The following is an 11,276-nucleotide window of genomic DNA, read 5'->3' on the forward strand; positions in this document are numbered from 1 at the left end:
TATAGCGTCACTGGGCGTTGGGACGAGAACTAGACTTAGCCTTGAAGTTTGAGTGAGTGTTTCCTATGAGATCGCACCACGGCTCAGAACGTAGTCAACCGGGTCCCCCCTGCCAATCGTCGCTAGGTAGCGTCCTTTAATATGTTGAAATTTAAACAATTGTTTTTTATAACAAAATATGTTAAAACTAAATCATAATATTTTAATTTTATGTAGTAATTATTTAGTGGCGGTACAAAATCTTTATAACTTTAAAAACAACTTTAAGTTAACATAATTAATATAACTAATAATGCTAGTGGTCCAATTTTTTTAAATGACATTTATTTGATCGTAGAGCTTTGTGAATTATACTCTGGGAGTATTTTAAAGATCGGCTATTCAACACTATTTTGAGCAATGCGAGCATCCTGAACGTAACTTTATTAGAAAACATAATATTATATACGTATTATGTGATTTGATTACATTAAAAAATGTAGCAAATAATTAGAATCTAATTTTAAGCTTCAGAGTCGAAGTATATAGCTAGTATGAACATTTTTATAAGAGCCTAAAAATTCAGGCGAATGTTCAATTAACGACGCAAACAACTTTATTGAAGGGGATACGCTCTGATCTCTTAAAAAAATCCTTGTTTTACTTTACGGAGTTCATCAAATTATAACTTATGAAACAAAGCTTTTAAAGTAAAAAGAAAGCGATGTTAATGTTGAATTTTTATAAGTAAAGTGTAGTGTTGTATTGTTTTGTATTGATGTCGAGTTATTTTCTAGAAAAGATTATTTATTATTGTTTTATGATATCGCTAGGCGGACAGGCAAATAGGCAACCGGATGGTAAGTCATCACCGCCACCCAATGACATAGGCTCTGTAAGCTTTCCTTAACTAAGATGTTATGAAGTACACTGGCTCACTCACCCTTCAAACCGGAACACAACAATACTAAGTATTGCTCTTTGGCGGTAGAGTATATGAGAGTTACCTATCCAGACGGGCTTGCATAAAGCCCTATCATCATGTTAGTACTCTTAGTCATAGTAGGGTCCACGATTTTATTAAAGTAAAATCCCGAAATAAAGTGCACGTGAACTAATCAAATGTATAAAAAAAAAACTCGTATATATATATACGATAAAAGATTACGTAGATGTTAAAATAGTGTGTAGTAGTATTCGTCGATTTTCATGAGAAATAAGTAATAATTCAATTAATGTATTTAGTAATTTATGTAATTGATGGTCGGAAAAGAGTAACTACTGAGTTTTGGTAGACAATAGTACTGAGTACTAAGTATAAGTATTGCTATAATAGTGGTAGAATATCTAACAGACAGTCCTACCACCAAGCACGCTGCGGACGGGCAAATGGACAATCCGATGATACGTGATCAAGAGATGATATATAAAGCCAAAGCCGCGTGTAGAGTTATGTTAAAATAATAAATTACCTTCTAAAGCGACCTAAAGGTTCATAATTTCTCGAGTTACCCCCGAGGGACGCCTGAATTTTGTTTGAATTAATAATGCAAATGGATTGATAGAATATACGTTAAGTAACAGAGTTCATTAATTTCTATAATTGTTTAAAAGTAATATTTTATATGATCTCATCTAAAACCTAGAAGATTTGAAGCTTTTTGTTGTTTGTTGTTGAATGTTATTTTGTTGTTGTTTGAGTTTTTTTTTCCAGGCTTATGTTTAAAGGTCTTAATTATAATGTTACGTGAATACAGTTTATTTTTTTAAGTTTTTTTATATTATTTAATATTTAATAGTTTAATATGGTAATTATTTACACCATAAACTATTTATTGTTATTGGTATTTTCCTGTAGGAATTTTATTATTCGTTATTTACCATATAGAGTTGTGATATAATAAAACTAGTTTTTAAAAGTATTTTTCTAGTCTAAGTAGAACAGTGGTTCTACTAAGTATAGTTATATTGTGAAAATACATCCCATATAAAAGCTAGCTTATAATAACATCGTTGATATTTCAACTGTAACAATAAATGCTATTATTATTATTTTATTTTTGTTTTAAATATTCTTGCTAAGAAAATCTTATCCTAAATCCAACCATCTCAAGGAAAGTTCAAAACTGATGTCGACTTCATCGTCGCCAAAGACAAAATCACTTCTGTCTTTCACAAAACCTCGTCACGTTTCTAAAATACATTTATCCTTGTACAAACAACAAGAATCCGTGACTGTACACAATATGTTACATCAGATCGTTACTAATTCCTATTTGAAGTCAAGCATTTGTGCATGCTAGTACCAAGATTTACAACATTCATCTTTCACTGACTCCAATCCTTATTACTTAGACGTTAAGGTTTAAAATGACTAAAGGTAGAATTGAAAAGTTTTCAGTTTGATATATGGATATGACATAGAAACAATTTTAAAAGTTTTGAGAGACGGGAATTAAGTATAGTAATGGCAACATTTGGTGTAATTAATATTAACTGTGGACTGACATAATGAGTTCTGGAGTTCTATTATAATTGGACAATGGTGTCAGAGATTCTTTCGGAGTGAGTGTTCGGTTTCGGGGTTATAAGGTAGCTATTGTAATGGTTCGTATTCGTTTAGATGATATGTTTGGTCTTGAACTCTGACTAATAAAATAAAAATTAATGATTTGTAATGTGTAATCTGGCAACTGAATATTGAAGTAGTTCTCCCAATGGATTGGTTTGAAATTTCATTAACAATTTTTGATCCAATTAATTAGTGAATATTATGAAAAGTATGATGTATTAAAATATTATTACTGGAAAGTAAATCTTAGAATTTTTTTAAATCAAAATTATAACTATTAAATTCTGACTGTACTAAAATTTCTCATTCACTTTTTTAATTGATAATATTGAATAATTCTTAGATTAAATAAAATGATGTTTTTGAAGAACCGTGTTTTTTTTCAATTTTTGGATAAGTTATACTTAGATATAAGTTTAAAAAAATGTATGATAAATATGTACAATAATACAAATGTCTATATATATGTATATATATGTTAAAATAAATTCAATTAAATTACACGCGAAATAATATACAGTGTGATAACAAAAAATCAAATATTGTTCAACGTAATAGTTACTAAGATTTTTAGAACACATAAATTCAAAACCTGATCAATACATCGCTATCCTAAGTTAATATACAAATTGTACATCTGAGTCTATTCATCAAACTGAATTAATATTAATATTATTATTATAGTCTCAACCACTGAGAGTTGAGTCCGCCCGCCGTATCGTGACCTGATTCCTTGTGAATGAGTCATCAATCGATGTAGCATCATTGGTGCCATTATTATAGGTGCTTGGATATATTTTAAAATCACCCGTGCATTTATTACGATCTCCTATAACAGCTCTATCTGTATTACTAGAGCAATAAGGTTCAAAATCGCTGAATCAAGTTTATTTATAGTTGGTAATACTGTTTCAAAATTTCTTTGATCAGCTAATAAATTTGGATTCGGACAAGCTTCATGTATAGAATTCTTTGAAAACAAAAGCGATGACGTAAAGATATGTGTTAATGAATTTATACGACTTTTTTTAATGATGAAAATTAAATGAGACCACGTTAAAACGTATTTTATAAAGCATTTGTTGATTTTCACCCAGGATAAATGTAGCTGTCTAATTTGTTGAGTGAAAAAGAGCATTCTTTCTGGTGGATTAGGTAATTTGATGTTATTTATTGACATTAAGAACTCCTTGTTTAGACCTTCTTCAATAACAATTATTTTAATTTTAGAATACGAATATGGAATTATTTTAAAGAATACATTTTTCCTATTTTTTTTTATAATCAATATTTATAAGTGCTATCTGAACACAACTTCAATATGTTTCCAATAATTTCTTAGAAGTCGTAAATAGTTTTATCGTTGCATCGGAAAAGTTTATTTACATTAAATATATGACTTCAAAAGAATTTAAGCACGTCTATTTGAACCATTAGGATATAATTAATGTTCCTCGAGTAATATCTTTTGTCCGAAATGTTACCCGTGTTAAAATGATGAATTGAACGCGGTCGTATCTCCTTATGCTATTAAAATTAATAAAAGCTTACGACATCCTCACGACCTGTTTTTTATTTATGATATACGAGGGCGGGCATATGAGCCACCCGAAGGTAAGTGGTCACCACCGTCCATAGACATTGGTGCTCTAAGAATTATTAACTAAAACATTAATTCTGCCTGTAGTTATAATGGCTTACTCAGCCTTTAAAACGGAACAACAATTCTAAGTATTGCTGTTTGACTGCAGACTATATTACGAGTGATGGTGTACTTACCATCAAAAACAAGTTTGATTGACATATGATTTTAATTAGAGAAGTTTTTAATTTTTCTATAATTTGATAAGGGAAGGATGTGTATCGGTTTGGCTTTGATACCGTTCGAGTTATTATCATTATATCTGGTATGTATAATATTCATATATTTTTACGGAGATTTTTATAATATCTCTTATGTCGTAACTGCCACGCTGTTTTGTTCATCGACCGACCTGCTACACTCATCGATTGCGATGTCAGTTTGTATATAAATATGTTAGTGAATTATTGTACCAAGCTAGAAATACTTAACACATTTGTTTCTATGTATGAATAAATACAAATCAATGATTGTATTTTTACTAAATTTATGATTCATCTCGTGATTATTCATGGAGGGAAACATCGTGAGAAATCTGAGAAATAAATATTTTATTTTATTAATACGCCAGCAAAAGCAATCAATGACGAAAAGTTTATAAGTATCCTGTCATTTAATTTTTCAATTACATACATCATTTCAATATTAAAACATTAGGTAACTAACTGTTAATTAGGCATATTTGTTGTAATATTTCATGTTGACTATTTATATTTCAACTATTGAATCATGTTTCTCTTAGTCATAAACAGATCGATACGATTCTCAGTGAAATATTGCGCAAACGCAGTTACAATGTCGTATCAAACGATTGCTCGACATCTGGCATCGTTAGTGGCACTCCTTTTAAACTCACTTAAAATGTTCCAAATGTTCTCTTAACGATATACAAATACACTACAGAATTTGTTTCGTCATCATTTCAACGTCTGATGTTAAAACGGCAATGGATTTCATTGACGGTAATAACGTCGCTGTTTTTCAGTTTTATGTTTCGATCACACGTGCTTTAGCCACTATCGTAAACTACAGTAGTGCTCAAATTATTATTACAATGAATCCTTTCATTCGGTCTTTCAACATTTAGTACTGTAATTACGTCGCCCTCCTAATTATGGGCGATATCATTATTATTATAATTTGTAACACTTATTACGATTTTAGGTAGAAGTCTGACATTGTGATATAATATCTAGTGTAATTTTGATTTTTTATTAGAATTTATGTCAAGGATGGATCAAATGAAGCCATTCCAGATCTATAGAGTGCCATGTGTTTTGAGAAGCAAAACTTACAATTTTGTGCGTAGTTTTTAATAGTAATTGCGTTGTAAATTGATTAAGGATATAACCTAAGATTAATAATATTGCAACTAACATTGTATAACGTATGAGAACAATTATAGTTCACACGATAGCTATGGCAATTAATAGATTTTCATAATATGAAAAGTGAATTTATTTCAAGAAAGCTGAAGTTAGTAAAAGAAGTGCTAAAGTTTTGAACTTCGAAGGACGAAATTTGCGGACAATATATCAGTTTTCGTAGTTGTCATCAACACGTCCAAACGTCGGCCATTGTTCCAATTATCCCTCTTTGTTATAACTCAACCAAAATACCTAATAATTACATCATCTATTGCAAATTTGAGACTTAACCGTTGCCACTAAGATCCTTATTACATTGACCTGATGGAAATAAATGACAAATCAGTTTGTCATAGTTGGAAGGTTTTTACAAAGAAATAATTACCTAATAAAGATCGCCGATACGTAATACGTACAAGGAAATGCTATTATCTTACTGGAGGGCGTCGGGAGAGGGGAGGTGGCTGTCAATAGCAAGAAGTTTTGATAAAGGGCCGCTTATATACCCTAATTTCTTTTGCGAGCTGTGACGTTAATCACCTGTGACGTTGATGTTTGGAAGTTAATTTAAAACAGAAATATATCATTCGTTTCCAGAAATTTCGTTGCTTTGATTTCCTGTTTTTTGCTAAACTCCTCAATTATTAACATTATTCATTGATCATAATTTATTTGTAGAGAGACAGCTGAGGCCATATTTGATTTATATTCTATATCGTTCTTTTTTCTTGATGCTTTATTTTTTAAAGGAAATATTTAGTTACAGTTCTATCTGTATTAAGAAATTACCTCTCTGTTATGTGTGACATTATCTTTTGGAAAAATTGTTAAATATTATCTTTGTCGTCAAATTCGTGCATAATTGGACTTAAATTTAAGAACCGGCTTCTCAAATCTATAGGATCGTTAAGAAGGTTACAGTAACAGTAAAAGAATACAATAATGTAGGAAGTTCAAAGTAGTTTCAACTTTCTTATTCAAATCCTATGAAATAATTGATGTATTTGCGCTGCAGATAGTATATCTTCATGTAAAATAAAGTAATCCTCCATAAATGCACGCAGTCTAGTGAACACAAACGAAGAACAATTTTCTCAATTATATGCCGGGTTTTCTCACAAGGTCCTTTACTGTCAAGTAGAAGATAAATAATAAACAAAAATTAGACAAGTAAAAACCTAGAGGAAATTCCCTAGATTTTAAACCGCTATTTATCTGATACAGATCCACGTGTTCTATTCGCTCGTCTATTTCGTCTCTAAATAGATATTTAGAGACGACAAAGATTTGTGTATGGCTGTGATATTATATTTTTTTTAAATGCGGTTCAATGTACTAAGATTTAAATGAATATATAGTTAAAAATTCATCATATATGACGTGTATTTTTGAAGAAGGTATTGAAAGGAATTATAAGAACATGAAACTTTGCAGCAAGGTCAAAAGCTAGAATTTTTAAAATAAGTCGCAAGAAACATAGTTAAGATATTTTGATTACATTTTCTGATCCATTTCTATTCATGGTCACAATACGAAAAGTTAATTGATTCTGCAAATAAAGAGTCGCAAGTTCTTAGGTAGTTCGAATAACTGTGTCTTCATATCCAACATCCATGTGAAGTCGCGGGCGTAAAATTGTCTGTAATATTTCAAGATAATGCCAAAGAGATCATAACAAATGTTGGAAACAATAAGTTCCCGGAGTTAAAGTGACAAATAGTGCAGAGTTGAGATCGGTCATAAATAAAGTGAAACATATTACCTCGGGGGATATTTCGGAAATTGTAGGAAGCTATTTCGTTTAGCCCATTTTGTACAACTCCAAAGCCAAGAGTTACTTTTCGTAAACGGCTATTGGTGTGGTTTAGCAATTTTTAAGACTTATAAAATCATTCTCACCTATACATGCTGTTATTGTAAGAAATATAAATCTTCTGGTATGTAATAACTCTAGCTCACTTAATTTTCTAATTGAAACACACTAAAAAAATAAGAGTTTATTCGACACATATAGTTTCCTTACAATATTTTCTGTCAACCACGATATGATTTAAGCCCTTGAGAGATAAGTGACATTTACTGGGATTTGATCTTCGTTTTAAGATTTGCGTATTTTAACCAATTCTATTTGGAGGTTGAATAAGAAGTGAATGGCCTTTTCCAGACAAGCCTACACATATATCTGCCGTATTAAACGCTTTGGTAGGTTACTTTACTAATTAGTAGTTAATCAAAACTACAGTTTATGTATATTAGTGATTTATTTTGATGAAATTTATAGATTTGTCTTGCAATCCTATAGATTAAATTTATTGACTATAAATTAAATTTATAATAATTCAGTAAATAAATAATGACTTCGTGGTAGGGCTTTGTGCAAGTCCGTCTGAGTAAGTACTACCCACTCATCACATATTCTACTGAAAATAACAATATTTAGTATTTTTGTGTTCCGATTTGAAGGGTGAGTGAGCCAGTGTGACAACAGCCACAAGATGTATAACATTCAAGTTCCCAAGGTTTCTGATGTAGTTAATAGTTGAAAAAAAAATACAGTGCCAATACTTATGGGTGGTGGTGACCAGTTACTGTCAGGTGGCATTTTTGCCAGGCTGCCTATCTACTATATATTTTTATAATAATATTAATTAAGGAATTATTGTACGTCAAAATGTGTTATGTAGATGTATGGGCTAGATACTAAAATATTTAATTTTACTAATCCACACATCGATATATAAAATGTTAAAATATATGTTATTAATACTATATACTGTACAATATATATGAATCGTTGATTATATATTATATACTGTATCTAGGTTGTAATAAGAGAAAAATATTTAAGTTCCTATTTTTAAGCAATCTCCGACAATTTCTAATCGTGAGTGGTTTTTTCTGTCTGACGGAGTTTTGATAACTTAAAATGGATTCGGATTAAGTTTTCTCAGTTCAGGGACCTCTTTGTTATTTGTTTTTGCTTTCAGAGACAATGCATTTATAATAACTGTGAGTGACTTAAATTTTCTCCTTTATTTTTGCCAATTTTCTTTTGTATTGTAATTTGTGATGCTGGTCATAAACATTAGTCGGTACAAAACATAAAAAAATACATGTCTGTGGAGACATAAATATAAGATATAAAAAAAGAATATCGAAAATGAAATTGGGCATGTACGCAGATATGTTGATCCAGAATGTCTATGTCCATACTTACAATATTTTTTATCTGTTTGATAAATGAGTCTTTCATTATTTGTAGGTACAAATACCATCAAAGCTGAGAATGAGTCGATAAAACAGCGGCCAACGATTGGACATTAAGTAGACGCAAACTAGTTAAGTACTATGACGTTTGGCAAATGTCAAGCGTAGCCGTCACGCACACTAAGATAATAAAGTTGGCTTGTTTTTATTAGTTCTTTAGTAGTGTGACAGTCTATCTATATATAAATAATAAGATTAAAGCTTATTATTTGATTCCAAAACTATGTAAATGAGAACAAACATGGAGCGAGTATTCATTATATTTTATCCAAGATAAATAATAACTTAATTGTTAATTACACGTAATTTAACCGTCGAAAAAGTGATCCATGCGGCTTGTTTTCCGGTAGAATGTATTCTGAACCAATAATTAAATTAAATGTAATACTGACATGATTTAGAATAACATATAATGGCTTATTTGAAATAGGTGTAATATTATTAAAACGAAGAATTTAATTCAAATCGTAATTCGTACAAGGGACTATAATTTGTGTTTATAATTCTCGTGCTCAGTGACTTAGAAGACATCGTAAAGTTAGTATGCGTTGGGTAAAAATGTACCATAACTTTATCTACCTACTAAAAACAAAGCAGGTTCTTGGAATAAGCTCCAAAAATTGCACAGAGTTCTTTACAGCCTGTATACAGCAAGATCGATATCGTTAGGAAAGCAGTTGCTGTAGTCTAACACATATAATTTGCTGATAAGGGACTTGGTGAATTAAACATTCTTACTTATAAGACTTTTGATCAGCTGTTGCCAACTTTATCTTAAATATTATTTATCGGAAGTAACTCTGTCTTTTACCCATTGATGACTAGACGGTTAAATCGATTTTGATGAAACCACGAAGCATACTTAAATTCCAAGGTGTTAAGAACTGTATACATGTTCTTGATGCATTTACGTATCAAACTGAATTCTACGAGGTCGAAGCCGCCGGTTTAGTTAGTTGTAAATAAAACGAAACGAATTTTAGTCAATCAAACGACTTTAATATTAAAATTGCTCGCATTGTTAGAATTTATTTCGCATCGAAACCAATTTGCCCTTTATAAATTAAATAGGTCCGAATCTAATTATATTTGCAATAGATTTATTTTGTCCGTCTGTCAATGTACATAATTAATCGTTGTGCGGTCACGGATTCGATTCTCATGTCGGGTGCGAATAGCCTCTCGAACGGGTGTAATTACGGTAAAATATTGATACTTGTTCCGCGAAATTTATTGACATTCACGACACGAGTGATTTTTTGAATATTTGTTTATGGATGTGATTTTATTCGTACGAAATACGCATAGATAAAAAAAATACACACCAAGTTATTTGTTATTTTGTCGTATATTAAAAATAATACAGGTAATACTAGTATTGTTTTATTTTAGACTTAATTAATTGAATTTTATTGATTTTAATTAAATTATAATTACTGTCATTTATCTCCCTATCTTTAAACATACTTGATAATGACGGTCCTGGTTAGCCTAGTGCCTTGATATGCGGCACCAGATACCGAGGTTCTGGGTTCAAACGACTTCATCATCAGGATGACATTATCAATTTTATTCATTGTATTTACGCCTTGTAGTTTGTTATGTGTTAATCCGCTAATACCGCTCTTTTGGTATATTTTGGTTATTTTCATAATACAATTTTTTTTTTTAAATATAAGTAGACGGCCGATCAAATGGGTCACCTGATGGTAAGTGGTCACCATTGCTCATAGACAATGGCGCTATAAGAAATATTAACCATTCTTTACATCGCCAATGCGCCACCAACATTGGGCTAAGATGTAACGTCCCTTGTAACTGTAGTTACACTGGCTCACTCACTCAAACCGGAACACAACAATACTTGGTACTGCTGTTTGGAGGTAGAATATGAGTAGGTGGTACCTACTTGGACGGGCTAGCCCGAAGTCTTATATTATTTTGGGGGTAACGTTACATATACATATAAATTGTTTTATTTTACAGTAAATTTTATGAAGATAACATTGTTATTTTTATTTTCTATTTCCTGGTTCGTCAATTATATTTCTTATTTGAAGTTAACATGCAGGTTGTTTTTTAATTATGTACGTTTCTGTTTTATTTGTTTTTTTTTTCCTAGTAAATAAGTGTATTTTCTTGTTAGAATTTACACATTAAATAGCCCATTTAAGCACGCTAATCACATGAGACTACCATTTATAGGAAGCAAGCGAATAATTCCCTAGTGGAAAACGTATTTCAAGGGGCAAATTTTTGCTTCAATTTTTAACGGGACTAACGCGCCCATGCATAAAAATCAATTAATTTACGTTAGTAACCCGCGAAGACATTGTATAATTTCTCCAATTTAAATAGAGTTTCATTTGTTACAAATCTTCTACAGCACTTTTAAACCCTCTCATACATCAATTATTATAGATTCAATAGTCTTCGAAAAATGTTTTCT

This window comes from Vanessa tameamea, chromosome 18 (genome assembly GCF_037043105.1).
Source record: "Vanessa tameamea isolate UH-Manoa-2023 chromosome 18, ilVanTame1 primary haplotype, whole genome shotgun sequence".
Classification (NCBI taxonomy): Eukaryota; Metazoa; Arthropoda; class Insecta; order Lepidoptera; family Nymphalidae; genus Vanessa; species Vanessa tameamea.